The sequence below is a fragment of the Camponotus vicinus genome, unplaced genomic scaffold, assembly GCF_025532165.1.
Source record: "Camponotus vicinus isolate PSW18456_S1 unplaced genomic scaffold, iyCamVici1.0 SCAF_9, whole genome shotgun sequence".
NCBI lineage: Eukaryota > Metazoa > Arthropoda > Insecta > Hymenoptera > Formicidae > Camponotus > Camponotus vicinus.
Genome location: NW_028141981.1, coordinates 17,813,142 through 17,830,629, shown reverse-complemented (window position 1 = coordinate 17,830,629; position 17,488 = coordinate 17,813,142). Strand labels below are relative to the sequence as shown.

Here is a 17,488-nt window from a genome sequence, read left to right as displayed (position 1 = left end):
CTATATCCATTCCTTGTATTCGTGACAGAAAATTCAAGATAAAGAGATTTTTAATTAACGCGGAACTAATTAAAAGTTGAAGTCTGTCGTTGCGCTGGAGGAAGTTCCGAGTTTTCGAGTTCGATAGCGAAGTTTCGAAGGGACTGCAAAGCGGAAGTTCGAGTTCGACAGCGGGGTTGCTATCTCCGCCTCCTGATTCTCAATGGTACTCATATCGATAACCCCCGCTCTCTTCGGATAATTGAGCTTAACGAAGTGCCTGGTATTCTGGAAGAGCGAATCCGTCGCCGAAACGATCCGCGCGAGCGCGCTTATTCACTCTGCAGGAATTGCGACGATCCAAATCCAATCTTCCAATCGTAGTCAATTACAGGCTGACAATGGCCGCGCAGACTTGCTGCTTAAACATCAGCTATACGAGACGGCGGTGTCATTTCGTATACAAACGGGATTACGTAATCTAATTCACGGTCTAACAAAAGACCGACAAAGAAAGCCGGGAAAATGGAAGGATAGAGTGCTCCTTTCTTCATGTATTGGAGTTGTTTAATTCGCAAACTGTACTTCTTCCGTTGCAGTTGTCTCGAAAGAGAAAACAATTCTCCTCGTGCAAAAATATACGAAATAACTCAAAGCATAAAAGATTATCTGCAAATTTGCAATCGTATCTAATCTTAATGTCATAAAGTCAAGTATTAAATAAAAGTGCAAATATTCAGTTGCTGACGTGCATTTCATCACTCTGTATCTCTCACCTAACGTTGCGGTATCTCATTGCGGGCAAGCGTAAAGCGATGCAAGATTAGAAATAAATAAGCTACGTAGAACTCGTAGAATTCTAAGAATTCATTTCTTCATCTACAGACCCGAAACAAATTTTCAATCTAATCAAAAATAAAAAAAAAAGAAATCTCATCCTTCATAAATGAGTTTAGTTAGTTTCAGCGTAGATTCAGCCGTTTAAAATGCGGCGTACTTGCATCAGCATAATCATTCCATCGTTAAATAAGCTACGAATAAGTACGCGTCATTCCGCTCGCTTCTTTCTAGATCGCGGCGACGGGACTCGTAACGACATCCAGGTGAAGCAACATCCGCGGGGCCATGTCACGGGCACATTTAAGAGCCTCGAGTCACGTTCATATAATGTCTTAGGCGGCCAAAGCCGTGTCGACAAGCCGCAGATACTCTCCGACGGTGGTTACGGTGTATACTCGCCCCGTACATGGCGTGCGCGATAGATAATCACGGCATTGTCTTACATCGACGCTAGTATTATCCACCATGCGATACAACACATGCAAGGCATTCGCCATCGGTCGGCTCGTACTCTACTCGAAGGCGCTTTATCCAGCGACGATCTACCGCGAGCGAACTGACGAGACTAATCACCCGTCCACCGCAAAGTTCTTTCTACCAATCTCCTTTCTCTTTGTTCATTTTCTGGTCGCAGCATCGCGGTCGCAGTCGAGCAATAACGCAACCAGTTGGATAGATCGATATTTAGAGTATAACTGCAAAAAAAATGCGAACCTTATGATTCGATCGATACTTGAAATCGCTAAAGAAAAGTGATATTAATTATATTAATAACAATACGACTTTGCTGTTTATATAATTAGCTATCAACATTTGTCTTGGCGTTTCTTGATCAAGATTATTAATAGTAATATTCAAGATACATGCAATATCCATTTCTTTCTTTTGCAATTTTATATTTTTGCGTTGGACATTATACTCGGATATATCCAGAGTGACGTTGGACGGTCGAAGGAGTCTCGCCAGTATTTCACCGTTCGCGATACTGGTTATGTTTCACTTTGGAAGTAAGGAGAGCCGCGCTGCCGCACTGTGGAGGGTAAATATTGCAGTATGCACTCAGGCGCAGAGACAGGATGCATACTGGCGCGCGTTGCACCCTCCTCCCCCTTTTCTCCGCGAGTCAGCAGCAACCTACCCCTCGACATGAAGGCGAAGGCAAAGGCAAAGGCACGTCTATGTATTAGCGACCGCATATATTATTTCGCTGCATAGCGGGAGAGTCTGGCATGTTGCATGTTGCGCGTATCCGAAACTCGCGACTTCCGCGAGATTCGTGCCCCCGTTCTCGTTTGACGCCGAAACGCATAGTACGTGCGGGTATCGTTTTGCAAATGAGATTCTATAGGGAGTCGAGAGAAATTCGCCGTTTATACGTATTAAAACGCGCGCATCAGCGTTATCATCCGTGGCCATTACAAATCGTGATATCGATAAAAATACATAAGTTGATGACATTTGCAGTTGTTACTTCCCATTACTCGTTTCGGTACCGTTATGTGCCCTATGAATATCGTAAAAAGAATTACACGCTGGGTTACATTATACGATCTGTAATAATATTTTATCGTTACTGCCAATTATTACGGTTTTTCGCTTTCTATCCTGCTGAAAGTATCGCGAATAAATCGTATGCGGATCATTTGTTTATTAATATTCGCGCGATACATGACTGGTTCGTAAATAACGATATATATTCGCGCGGTCGCAAGTTGCGAAAAAATATAAGACTGATATTTTTGGCGGTATCTACCGTGTGTGTGTGTGTGTGTGTGTGTGTGTGGAAAACCGCGACAAGGCTCAACGCGAGGCCGCCTTTTATTCTGCCGGTGCGTGTGAAAACACCACGCCGCGCGAATCCAGAAAATACAGTAATACACGAGTATCTCGGCGACAGCCACTCGGCTCGGTTGTCACGTGTCCCGTTATTTATGGATGTAACATAGCGGCAACCCTCTTATTCGTAGTTTTTACTCATATTTCGCGAAGCCCTGCCGGGAGAGATCGAAATGCGAGCGCGCGCGCGCATCCGAAACACCGCGGGATGAGGAGCCGCGGTGATATCCGTGAACTGAAACACAGGCGAGACGAGAAAAAGAGAAAAACGAAGAGAAGAACTGCGGGATGGGGGACGGGGTGGCGAGGGCGGCGAGAACGAGAGTAGATCCGAAGTTCGGGCGTTATTTATGATGCTTTCTCCCAAAGCGGCCGCGCTAAGCGACCGCGGCTTTTGCCAGAGTACGATCGCCCTTCCGGTACCTTATGTCGCGCTTATTTCTTCCGAGGGTATCGTTCCCCCGTCGAATGCTACGTTACATATCGTATCTTCTCGTGATGCTTGAAACGGCAGCGGCATTCGAGCGATTTTGAGACTCGCGACACATGTTGATGCGATGCTTAACTCAAAATGTATGCAATGTTTTATTTATACTCAAATTATTTTGATTCAAATGCATTTAGCGATATACACACATTTTAAATTATCGTAAATTAATTAAAATGTCATGAACAATAAACAAAATTGATAATATTAGAAGAAAAAATGATTTAAATCATGATATTAGTTTAATGTATGATTAATTTATAAATATTGCATCAATTAACATATTCGCATACCTGTAATGACTTTTAGCTATTGGTATCGGTACTTGTTTACAGACTATATAGATATGATGTGGTAACTCTATTTTGTTATAACATTCCAAGATTGTATAATCCTTTGAAAATAATTCATTTAGTTTCCTTTTCTTCAAAACTATCTTTTAATTGTACATTTTCTAAGCAATCAATAATTTTTTTATATCTACAAAAAAAATATATTATATAGATATGCCCATATTATATTTGCACATAAAATCTCGTAATATAATGTTATTTACTCTGATATTGCCTGTTTGAAATTAAATTTTGTACAACTATCCTTAGCAACCACAAACATATGTACTATAATATGGCTCTACTATATACTGGCTTAAATAACTGCTTCTCTTCTATTTTATGATTTTGATAAGTATCTGCAGAACTGTCATCAAAGTAGTCAATTAAATGAACAACAAATACTACTTCTTCATTGGATGGGATACATGGTGAACAGCCAAAAGCTTTATCAGGAGCCAAAAGATGTATCAAAAATATTGCTATTTCATGCTTCTGCATAATACATATGCCGATCTCAGGTATAATGCATCCTTGATCTAAATGCAGCGTTCTTGGCTTCGAATCAGAAGATACTCTGTCTTCAAAATATCCAATATAATGAATAATAATTAGCAGGAAGAAGTTCTTCTTTTTGCTTAACAAATTTCATAACCTAATATAACATAATTTCATAATTAAAATTATTTTAGATAAAACATGCGAAAAGGTTACGCTACCAGTCACTTTGATTTTTACATATCGATAAAGTATAAATATTTTTGCAAATTTTATTTAGTTTTACTTAATTTTATTGATGTATTTTCATTTCAATGCATCAAAAATATTATATATCATCTCTATTATATCGCTTTTATAAAGAAATAATTTATAATTTATAAATACTATAAAATTTGATTATTTACTTTTTGATCTGTGGTCAAACTTGCCATCTTCGCTTCTAACTTTGCAAAGCTCATACTATAAAGGGGTACAGGGACAAAGAGATCCTTTCTCATCATCTTCATCTTCAAAATCATTCATGTTTAACATATTTAATATCTCCTCGTTACTGAATTGTACAAATGGGGGAAATGAAAACTCATCATCGTCATTATTCTGATAGTCCTCTCAAAGATAACTCCATCTTTGCCTATCAAATCTCTAAAAAGAATGATATAATCCGTATAAATATGAAAATGACCTTGTATATGAGGACCATGTAAGTTTATGATACTGATCAATTTTTTTCTAACGTACTCGAATCTGAATCCAGTCATCACAGGATCTAATATGTATCTTGCCATTTTAATGAGTTACCTAATTCTTAGGAATTACGAAGAGATATCCTTCATTTAATATTTTTCAATTCACTTTTCGTTCCTGGATCTCTCGTCTTGAAACACCAAAGATATACGGTTGATTAGTTCAATTCTTTTCTTTTTCCTTTTTCTTCTGACAATGAGTGTTATTTTAAAAATATATATTTAATCTTTTAGAAAAATACCAATTTATCTCAAAACCAACAGTTATGATATATAAATATCTCAACACAATGCGTCTGGCTCGAAAATATTCAACGACGAAAATGAATGTTAGAGAGGTTAGAAAGCAACGCAAGATGACATGCAATGAGACGAGAGACAAATCTCTTGAAATTATCCGACAGAGGTCGCCACAGTTTCACTTACGTATACATGTGAATGAAAGTATGAATGACTTCATTCATCAGCATTCACTCATATGAATGAAATGTATGAATGATACATATATATATGAATGAATATGAATGATTTTTCGATGCTGTCGATATTGACGATTCAGGTGGAAACTTAAGGATGCATTTTACGCACAAATGCATTATATGCACAAAAAACTATCGCGAAAATCGTATAATTAATGAAATTGTATTATATTGCGAGATTATTATTCATGGTTTGAAATTAAATTTTCTTGTTTCAGATTTGATTTTCTTTCCACGTCATAAACATAGCACATATATACACACAGAATATAAGGAGATCGAAAGGAATATTTAAATCGCTATAATTGTAATTCCAATTTAATTTTTTATCGATTTTATCTAAGACATAAGATGTAAATTTATGTCACTTCTAAGAGAATTCATTCAACATCAATGAAATTCATTCACCCACCGTCAGTAATCTACATGTTACACGTCGCTCGTATAATATCGCGTACACGCGAAAGGGTTGGTGGTCAGTTGGTCGACCCGCTTAATCCCTTATGCCTTTAAGCGTTGTGTATTATCCTCGTAAAAACTAATACAGAAGCGACGTTGGTCCGGCTCCGCCTAAAGCCTGCTTCCAGCAGAGGGACGTATATAAAAAGGGAAAAAGGGCAAAAAAAATAGACGACTCCGGAGCGGAGACCCGGCAGTGTCGGCCCCCAGGGCTCGAAAATACGTCGAGTTTTCCCGCTCTGAAGTACAGACGGGGATGAAGAATAGAGAGAGAGAGAGAGAGAGAGAGAGAGAGAAAAAAAGAGAAAGAAAGGGAGAGAAAGAGAGAGAAAGCGTTTTGTGCGCAAGAGAGGCGATATATCACCGGGCGACGAAACAACCAACCCCCGACGAGAGTTGCATTTGCATCGACGGACCGACGCTCGCACACGGTCGAGGACGCATATAAAAGGCAGACACATACACAGACTCTCCCGGGCGTCGATCGACTTCATCCCCCCATTCCACCGTAGCTCCTGGTTCCTCCCGGGGGCGCGAAGGGGCTTTGCCCGTCCTTCCCTAACCCCAAGGCCTGATTTACATTTTCTTTCCTGGCACACGGGGTTCCGTTCCACTCGATAAGAGGAAACGCCTCGAACCGACGGTATTTCAACCCTTGCGAAAAAGAGATTCGAAACTCGTAGCGAGCTCGCGATCCTGACTCTGGACTCGATCGCGCGGTCCGAAGTAAGGGAGGGTTTCGAGAGGAGGGCTGACGAAAGAAATGGCCGCCACGGAGGAAATAAAATCATCGTGCTTTTTATTTTCCTTAGTTGTACTTGTTTCGCCAAGACAGATAACGCTGACTTCGGATTAGAGATAACGAATAAGTTATTGCAAGTTTCACGAATGTATCACGAACAATGCGAAGCGTCTCTTTCTCTAGGACTGACAATAGTTAAACGGCTTTCGCGCGTATTTCACGGCAATCTCGTTTCATTGAGAATCTATTAAAAGTCGAATGGATCAAAGGATTAAAATTCCCGAAGTATATTTCTCTAGTTTTCATTCCATCACGAGTTGCAGATTACTTATCGCGCATTTACGCGTTATATCGTCGTCGAGAAGCATCGTTCATCCGTTTACGATCGTAGAAATGTCGTAAAGAGTTGACTAACTGGTGGCATTTGATCGAGAGATGAGACCATGTGCCTCGTACAGAATTATGTATAAAGAAATGCATCCACGTTTCAACCATTACATTCGGCCAGATCGAAATGGAAGCGATCAATATCAAGCTCGTGAATTCTAAAAATCATAAATACAATTTTTATTAGTTATACGTGACATTCCTGATACTCGTAATTTTTCCGCGGTAGGCAATATCATCAAATCGAGGAAGAAAATGTGCATCGAATGTAAACATTTCTCGAGAAATGCGTTTTATGCAAAAATTACTACATCCGTGACGCATAAATCTATTATTACTTGTTTAGATTATCAAAGTTATCGAAACATTTTTGCCGAGAGAGAAAACACAACATCGTGTATGTACAACATCGTAAATGTAATTCCGAGGAAGTACGATAAAACGTGCGTAAAACGAGAGCGCGCAAAATGACACGCGTGACGTTTCGCGGAATTTGTAACTATCCGCCACCGGCTCGCGAAACGGTCGCGCGGTATAAATTAAACTACCCCATAGGCACGCTGCATCCAATCTCTCAACGAAATATCTCGCTTCAATCTACACACACGTGTTGTCCGTATATGGTTCAAAAACATTCTGCCATTACCGGCACTCGTTCGCCATTACATTAATTTCCGTTTCGCGCTCATACGGAAATGTTTCGCGCCGATTTACAACTTCGTATCGTTTCACGAATGAAACCACATCGTCTATGGGACCGAAACTCTGGCAAAAAAAGCACAATTTTTTTTCACAGGACCGAGAAACATTACAACGTTGTGTTCAAACAGAAGGCGTACGCGTATAATGAAACGTAATTCAAAAGGCTGAAAAGGAGGCCGAGACACGAGCCGCGAAAAGGAAATCGCATGAAGAAAAATGGGAAATCCCGTTGGGTACGCGCGGGGGACAGGGGAGATGACGTAGAATATCGTCGGCTATGAAATTGGATCCGGATACGGTCCTTTAAACGACGCCGAGAACGTAGCGTCACGACGACGACGGCAGGTTGCTCTCGCGAAGGATAAAAGGTTTGCCTATACTTTGAAGATCACAGGCCTGGCACGAGCCAGACTCTACTGTTCTCTGTCTCTTTCTTCCTCTCTTTCCCGTTCGCTCCCTCTTTCTCAATCGTCTCTCCTCGGTTTATGCTCTATAAACGGAGCAGCGAGAGCGGTGTTGTACGATCACTGAATCATTGTTGGTGATAGATAGCGCAGCTGTTGCGCGCGAGATCACACGAGCTCTCGAAATAGTTGGGCAACAATACGCTACATTTTCGTGGTGTCTCGCAGCTAAGACGCCGCAATCATCCCGACCGAGTCTCGATTTAACGAACCGCGTGCGCTTGTCCAATGGCCACTTTGTAGACGCGCTTGATCGTCCGCGTCCGCTCGCCTCGCTTGTGAACGAGGTGTCAAACGCTCCACTGGAGGTGTCTAACGCACCACCAGTTCGTTAAAGTAAAATGAATGGCGAGCGCGTAACTAGCTACTCATGATTCAACGGCTGATTAAGAATATCTGTGTCTCTCTCTAGAGACATCCTCATATATGTCCCACCGCTGTTTCAACATTTTTATAATAATTAACAATTTCAATTATAACAGCGTTAAAACATAAAAAATCTGAGCTAAAACAATTAATATTTTGAATTAAAAAAATAATGACATTCTCAATGAAAAAATTAATTCTTACATAAAATGTGTAACTTATATAATATTATATGTAGAAATAATTTCTCATCAAATAATCTGAAGATACGCATTCTCATAATTATCGCGCACTTATTTTCTCAAAATTCAGATTTCTATCTTACATCATGCCGATGAAACATACATCCGGTGTCATCAGAGCATTTCGTAGTCAAGGGACATGAGACGGTCTTTTTGGAGCCGTCGCCCTCGTTCTGTGCAACGCGTTGCTAAATTTTACAAGGAAGATAGATCGCCATCTTATTTTATCGCGATAATGAGCTTACTCGCGATTCTACCGTTAGGCAATGGTAACTAGATACTCTGGCGAACGGACTGCGAGCTAAATGCGTCTTGATGGAGTACAACAATGTACCCGCGGGAAAGCCCGAGGTGAACATGTCGAGAGCCACGTATGCGTGCTCACCGATAACCGATCGGCCGTACTAAGTTATCTTTGGTGAATGGGTGCGGGAATAATTACCAGATGCCGAGCGGCGTCTATTCCCCTCGGTCGGGAGAACCGGGGTCCGCGCAAGTCGATTTCGCGAAGAAGACGAATAGCCACGTTATTCTATTACGCTAAGCGCGATAATGAGACGCCTGAGGCTGGCGGAAAGCGTCGAAGCCTCCCTTTCTCTCTCTCTCTCTTTCTCTCTCTCTCGACACCAAGTCGAATTGGTTCGATATTTCCTGGAGGTGCGCGTACACGACAGCGCTAATGCGAATCCTCTGTATGCGAATATTCGCGAATAAGCGCAAGGGCGACGAATTAGCCTGATTCATCGTCGAGCGCCGGCTTCGAAGAAGACGAAATTTATGCATCTGTTTAGTCTGCGCGCTGGACCGTTTTCTTTTTGCGCGCCGTCTCTCTCGCGCTCGCATCCCGTTTAATCCCACTGATGTATGCGTAAACATGCGAATTCGTTGTCGCGAATCAGACTATACTTCCAGTATACAAGAGCTATTATTATATTACAAACTTTCTCGGATTTGCACGACTAATGTAGTCACGCTGCAATTTATATTTGATAACGGCGATGCGCACACAAATATATGAATATCTCAAATGTCCTTTTGTTTAATTTGTAGTTACAGTGTAATCTTGTGCGCGAAGAATGATCGTCGCAAAAATAACTGGTTCGCGTAAATTAATCGGTGGAGAAATCCATGCTGCAACGAAGCAGTTATTTAAGTTGTAAATCCGCGGAAAGTTAGTAGAAATTGGAAGAATTATGGCGATCCGCCTCGAATCCTCGCACCATTATTACGTTAGGGTGTGAGGAATAGGGTATATTATACGGAGAAGACCGGTAGCCTACACAGAACCAACAAGTTTACGGAGGCGAGCGGACGAGAAATCAACTAAGAGTAGAAAGGTGGCCGCTAGCTACCGTATAATTACGCAAACGCCTCTTCCGGAGATGACGCGTTATTACCCCGGGGCGACTTCCTCGCGCAGCCCAGGCAAAATCCTACGGAACCTCCTTAAAGCAGGACCCAAGGGGCATTAGAGTTCGCGTAATCGCTCGGTTATATTATGACCCAATTCGCGCGCCGCGTTTTAGGATATTCTTTAAGCAGCTCGAACCTTACGTGAAGAAAATAGGTGAAAAGAATTTTAAAATATCGACACAGCTGACATGTTTCATTTATGTTAAGAAATACTTTCTTGCCGAAACATTTTCTTTCATATTGCAGTGAATTAAAAATGCAACTACTTTTAATTAAATTAAGTATCTCTCTATAATAGATTTTAATTTACATAAGAGTGCACATTTTTATACCAATACAATATTTTACGAAATATTTGAGCAATTGCAAGAGTTTGCGAGAAGATTTTTTTCATTTTCTCCGATTTTTCTATTCCTTCAGACCGCTCTTTCGTGAGTTTATTACTTCACTCGCTTCGTTCATATCGACCTCTCCTTTCTCTACACCTGGTTCCACCGCGTGATAAATGGTGCTGTTCCGTTCAACCCTCGCCTTCGTCTTTCGAGAAGGTTTTATCAACTCGGACACGCTGTGCTCCTTCTGCCACTCTTCTCAACGATTCTTTTGTTCCCGTTTAAAAAGTTCGCTTCATATACTATTTTAAATTTTTGCTGCTTCGAATTTTTTTAATAACCATTAAAGTTTATTCGATTATATACTAAAGATTTAATAATTTCATCTATTTGACTAAATACAATTTTATCCATTTTTCAATATTTCCTTGTTGATAATAAATATATTTATCAAAATAATTTATTTTATTTTATATTGTAATAAAAGGAAATTATTGTTTATTGTGTATCGTCTTCATTCGTTAAGCAATCATATCTTCTATTTTTTCGTTTCATTATTATTGGAATTTAATATTTTTTAAATACTGACTAACTAACTTATCGAGACGCGTAAATCTTTTACGGAAAGCATAACGATCTCCGGAATGACGTCTCCTTTTTCCTGTGGACCGACCGATCCTGTAACCGACGTAATGTCCGTGCTGAATCCGTACTCCCGCAGGCAGGGATGGGCTCGCGGCCAGGATGATGGTAAAGGAGAGGGAAAATGGCACCCGGAGGAGTGATAGAAGCTACCTAATAGCTCATGGAATTGCCCCTGAAACACCTTTTTAATGAACTATTGCTACGGGAAATGAAAATGGGGAAACGACAAGACCTTTTTGGGTTACGTTTTACTTTGTCGTTTCAATGTGCTTTCTGCTACTTCAAACTTTGACGCATAAAAGAACAAAACTTTCTTTGACATAATTCGCTACACTAGATTATTATGATGAAATAATATAACTCAATAGTAATTCCGTCAGAAAAATATTTTGCCCCCTTATTTGACTACAGAAAAATTTTTTCCCTTTTAAGTAAAGAATTTTTATTTAATATATCAGTGGAATATATGTGCGTGCATGTAAAATGCCGATATTTTCTTCGACGGGAAAGGATACAAAGGATGTCATAGAGATATGCATGTTCCGCAGGGTGCTGATAAATTCGATATAAAGGGATTCGAAAGAGCGTAACGCGTCGACCAAAACGCGAGGAGAGAAAACTACCCGATGTGGATGGGGGCAAGCTGAGACCCAGCGAGACGTCGGGCCGAAAACATTCCGGAGAATTAGACGTGGAGCCCCGCCAGGAGATCAAAAAAGGGAGCCTCAGCAACGAAGACGAGGAACAGAGCGATTTGTCAAAATGCGCATCGCCGCACGCGCTCACCGTTCCCAGTCTCTCCTCGCAATTCCACATGCTTTCCCGTTCCCATTGTTATGCTAAGTGCCATCGCGAATGAAGGCGTGGCGAGGCCGAAAAAGTGGAACCAATGCGAAAGATACAAAAGGAAATGAATTCGATTAAAATCCGAAACTCGCATCGGAATAAATTTCTTGCATGCGAAATGTTCCCATAACTAACAAACAAGGATAGTCCTGCAGTCCAACTTTATTTAGAAAATAATGAAAAGCGATATAAAAATATTTTCGATGTCCTATCGTGTTACAATTCCATTTGACAGAAAACGCGTTTGAAGAAGAGAAATTGTATGAAAAGGGGAAAGAAAGAAAAAGAGAGAAAGAGAGAGACTGCAGAGTATGTTATTAAAGTTCGATGACGTCATGGAGGATGGGCTTCTGAACTACCCTCATGGGAATCGAAACGCCAGCTACCTGACCCATTAAAGTACTACTTCGATGTCGTCTTCGTGGTGGTTCCTGGTCAACTGTAAAGGTTTGGATTATGGCTGTAGCTTGCAGTGTTTACGAGTCCACATAGGCCGATTACTGCCTGTTTGTATGGTTAGATGACCGTTTTAGGGAAAATGAATGGCTTATGAAATATATAACATACTATTTCACAAACAAAAAAAATAAGACGTGTTACCGCCTTTGAAAAAAAAATTCATTTATTTAAAAGATTAACTTTCATTTGTAAACAAATGAAGGAAAAAATAAGTATAATATTAATCGATGAAGTATAAATCAATGAAAAGCGCTTTATCGTAATCTTATTTTTTTTCTTATCTTAAATATGTAAGCCATTTTAATAGTCAAGCTTTGATTAATAAAAAAATGAATAAAATAAAAAACTCGTTCACCCTCAGTTGATTATTAAAAATGTGTAGCACAGAAAAGGAGAAAAAGATAGAGAGAAGTTAATCAGCGAACAAACTTGAAAACGACACGCGACAATCTTTCGATAATCCTCGTCAGCTCGATGACGGCACACTATTATTCCTGACACTTGGAATTAGCTCCCTTTTTTTTCCTCCCGGCAGCCCCTGAATCTTACCCTATCGCCACCCTTCGATTTTCAACCCCACCGGCAACTCTACTTTCTTTTTTCTCGACGGGCCCGATTTCATTTCTTTTACAAGCGCCGCGTCATCATTTTTCATAGACCCCGGCATTCTTTCTCTCTTACCCTGCCCTCCTGGAATAAGGGAAGGTTTCCACGATTCCCCTTCCTCGTTTTGCACCGGCAACTGTACCTCCGGTCGCCGGGATAGAAGGAATGAGTCGTGTTGTAAGAAGGGCGCCAGGGAATGCCCTTATTCTTCACCATCGTATTGACGCCTTTAAACAGCTCTAGTCGATAGTACCGCGTCATCGTCACTAACGGGCTCTAAGTGATACACCGAAGGATTTCTACATGTTTAAAGCTAAGTACATTGAAGCGACTATATTGTGAGCCACATGAGGTTGTCAAAACACACATCGAATGACATTTTTCTTGGACGTCGCGCATTAAACAACAATATCCGTTAATTTAGTACAACAAATCATGATAAAAATCATATCCTCTAATTTATTGTTTCGAAGGCGGTTTATAGAAGCGGATTGTCGCATGAAATTATCACTTGATGGACCACGAACGCGCAGTGCAACGCGACGTAATCATTGTTACGCTTCCGTCATTACGTACCGCGGCTCCATAATGAACATCCTGTAACTATCCATTCACCGGCGCTTCGGAGACTGAATTTCGGTAACAAAGAGATGGACGGGCAGCGGGTGCCGGAGGCTCGTAAACACGAATGACGGTGACAAGCACGCGAACAACGCCGGTGACAAGGAGAACGACGGACGCAGCGACGGCGGCGGCGGTGGCGACGACGACGACGACGACGACGACGACGACGACGACAACGAGGACGCGAACGAGCAAGTGATTTAGAATATTCGGTGGCGGATGTCAGCTATTGCTCGCCCACTGCGACGTCATTATGTCATCATCATTCTCCTTCGCGCCGACCTATCCCGTTGACGGGAGGCGCGCGCCTGGACATCACTCACCCGGTCCAACACCATCAGCCACGACGAACCCCGGCTTCACTTACCGGCTCAACGTCGGACAAGGCTAAACAATATTTATCATATAGTCGGCCGCTGCCACGCTGAATTGAAGTTCCGGTGCCACCCACGGCAACGCACGCCGCGTCAAACAGTGCGTGGCAATCTGCGTACCTAAGGGTCTACCAAATCGGTCTCTCCCCGAATTGTCATTCAACTGACGAATTATGACGGACGTGACTCTCTTTATCATCGCGATAAAACTTTCTAAAGGTACTTATATGTATAGACAGTTTAATTTCTAGGAAGTTTTCAACATAGAAATTAAAATTCATTTAAAAATCATTTTACGATATACCAATATATAAGTTTTATATATATATATACATATTTTTCTTTTCTTAAATTTTCATTCGTATAAATTTTGCATTAAATATCGATAAAGTATCATGTTTCTATTCATAATTTGTTTTCATTAATAGAGAAAAAGAAAAAGAGAGAGAAATATGATCGCGTTATTTTAAACATCAGTATATATGTGCCTGGTTCGTTTTAACGATTCCAATTTTACGTTGCTCCCTCCGTACAACCACTTTCGCCCTACCTCTCTCTCTGTTTCTCCCCTCGCACCAGTACGGCGAACGACCAAAGTCTCCGAGGAAATCATTGAATATGCAACTTAAGGAAATCCTCGGATATTGCGCTTTATTATAAACGGGCCAGGCCCCCCCATTGCCGCCCTCCGCAAAACTCCACGTTCCCTTACCCCCGACGCCAAGAAGACTTTGCATGCGAATATTTTCAGATTCGGGAATATGCAAAGTCCCGCGAGACTAGAGATCCTCTGGTTATTTTCGTGGGTTTGAAGTGCTTACAACTATATTCTCGAATATTGCATTCGCGGCTAAAAATCGACCGAATTTCAACAGACAAATCACGGATTTACGTAATGCATTGCCGTGTTTAAGCTGAATTAATAACAATCTAATCGAATCTTGCATATACTCGCACGATCTGTTGCGTATACATGTATAATGAATTTCCGTCAGCATGTGAATGAATATTTATCATTTATATTTATCATTAAAATTTTCATCGATAAAATTATCCTTTAAAATAAAAAAATTTGAAACACAATTTCTACCAAATTTGCGAAATACAGAATACTGTTTCCGATGTTCTTCAATAGTGCGAACGATTTAAGAAAGTCTAAAGAAGAATACTAGATCGCTCAGCAGAAATATCGCGCTACGCTCGAGTAGATTTGCGGTCTTTGTGGCGCAGATAAATGCGCACACTCATCCCGACTCTTACGCGAAACGTTGTAGCCAATTGCGCTTATGTATAAACACACGCGTATCTCGTACATTATAAATGGGGTCTCTATGCGCTCGCTATAACGAAGAGGGCTTTTCCTCGCGAACTCAGTGGATGGCAGGATGAAAGACGCGGAGGTAGGGAACGCGGAGAGATTTGGGGCTGCAAGCAGGATAGGTCGGATGTATAATTAGGCAGCGTTCGTAATTAGCGCAAATTGCTTCCTGGTAAGAGGGATACAAGCTTTAACACCGCGTGGGAAGTGAAAACTATTATAAATTTAATATAATACAATCCGGTTAAGTTCTTAGGGAGGGGGAAGTGTAATTAATTAAAGGTAAAGAGACTAAAGTTCCCCCGAAAGGAGGAAACTTCAGATACCTTTATATTTGAAATAAGTGATTTGAAAAGGCAAGAGATTGCGTCTTTATGAACGATACTCTCTTCAATTGTTCCCGTTAAAGAATATTAGAGATAAAAATCACAATCACATCTGAATATATGCTTTAACACTTTGGAATTTTTGAAATGACAGAACTTTTAATAAGAGATATTTTCAAGACGTGGTTAATCGGCGAAACGAAGAGAATTCTTATGAAGAAAGACGAAGAAGGAAGAGAGAAAAAGAAAAGAGGATAGAGCAAGATATGAGATGGAAGGAGGGACACCTCTCTAAGTATTGGAACGCAGGTGCTGGCCGGTGTGATCCTCCTTCGGAAATATACGGTTATCCGCTTAACTTAGACGCTGGCGAGACGGAAGCCATCGCCGGACCGCGTAATATACTGCCCAATAAAAACTTAGTTACTATGTTCCACCTCCGCCGTTTTCCTCCACGACTCGCATTCGCCTGCGCCTTCCTCGTTTCTAACCCACGTAGGGAGAGAAAACGAACGAAGGGATGAACTAAGAAGGGGAGGATGAAAATAAGTTCGAAATGTAGCGAGTAGCTACGCTAGGGTAAATAACGAAGGAAGATAGACGGCGCCGAAGGGCATTGCTGGTGGATTTTAACAATTTCTCGGTTTTGTCGTTATCAGATGTGTGGTCAACGATGCCGTAGAAGCTCTTAGTAACGACATGAGATGTCGGTCGGAGACAATAACGACTACACGAGCCATCAAACGAGCTTCCGAATGGCGTAGCAAGGCATTTCAGGTACGCTGTAACCCCGTGTACGCCTTTTGCTTCCTTCCGTTGCAAGATATCACGAGATGTGTCCTTAGCCAGAATATCCTAGCTAGGTGTCCTTTATGGCGGTTGAAACTTCGAGAGACGACTTCCATTCTCACATGATCCGAATATGAGGTCTTACGAATCTTGAAACACTCGTTGCATGTCTGGTTAACGTTAATGAATTTGTGAAAATAACAATAATACTAATATTATTTCAAAGGAAAGAAAAAGAAAAATTATTTCAATCATAAATATGTTAAAAACATTATGTAAGAAATATTATTTCTTGGATAATTAAATTTGTTCTAATTTCTTTCTATATTTTCTAAATAATAAAATTATAAACTATATAAAATACGAAAATGACAAACATACGTATAGAAGTAGAACCTATTTTACAAACACGTGTGATTCTCTTTAACTATTATAGATGTATTGTAGATAATAATATGCTAAAGTGCCAGAAGTATAATATCAAACTCACACTGAAAAACCACCGCGTTTTACCGCACGCATCATAACAAGCAAAATAATTAAACCGACCGTGAAGACATATGCTCACTTGCATGCGCTTCATGAAAAGGCTGAAGAACCTATGAGTTGTGGGTACGTGTGTGTTTTGGTTCACGATCATCCAAGCAACCGGACTGTTCCGGAGGGTGACAGATTGTTTGATGGTTGATTGTCGCGCACTGCTTCGGGGGTTGTCTGATTGGGTCGCCGCGAAACATCTGGCGGCCTCCCGCGGGGCTCCCAGACGACAATCATCCTACAATCGCGAGGTAATACTCCGAAAGATGTCTTCATCCTCGGGGACATCAGATGAAAATAGAGGAATTGCCCGAGCGATGGAAATTCTCACCGCAACATCAAAATGTACATATCCAGATCGAAAATATAATAAAGAAGACATAAATGCCATCATACGCGCGAATTAATTTTACATAGATTACTGATGTAAATTTCAATGTCGATTAGTAATAAGTCGAATTAAAGATAAATTTATCTTTTTGCACATATATTTAATCTCGTTTTTTACCAAAGTTTACTACGCACAGACATTTAGTGTGACATTTTATTGACAAAAAGCAAACGTAATCGCGGTCGGACCGAAAAGAAAAGAGCGTTTCTGTCTTTCAGAAACGCGGTGCCGAGAGGATGCAGACAACGCAATTGGGAGGAGGCTTACAG

The 17,488-nt window shown here is 40.8% G+C and overlaps 1 protein-coding gene and 1 pseudogene across 9 annotated transcripts in view; both read right to left on the bottom strand.

Moving 5' to 3' along the window:
• The window catches only part of Hth (Meis homeobox homothorax), a 425,203-nt gene that overhangs the window by 65,387 nt on the left and 342,328 nt on the right, over positions 1 to 17,488 (bottom strand). The gene's annotated exons all lie outside the window — the stretch shown is intronic.
• On the bottom strand, positions 1,385 to 5,088 carry LOC145977214 (uncharacterized; annotated as a pseudogene). Its single transcript, XR_014440463.1, has 6 exons — positions 4,961 to 5,088; positions 4,714 to 4,849; positions 4,380 to 4,617; positions 3,699 to 4,129; positions 3,436 to 3,622; positions 1,385 to 1,514 (listed from the first exon to the last, which is right to left on the bottom strand). The product of XR_014440463.1 is annotated as an uncharacterized LOC145977214 (transcript).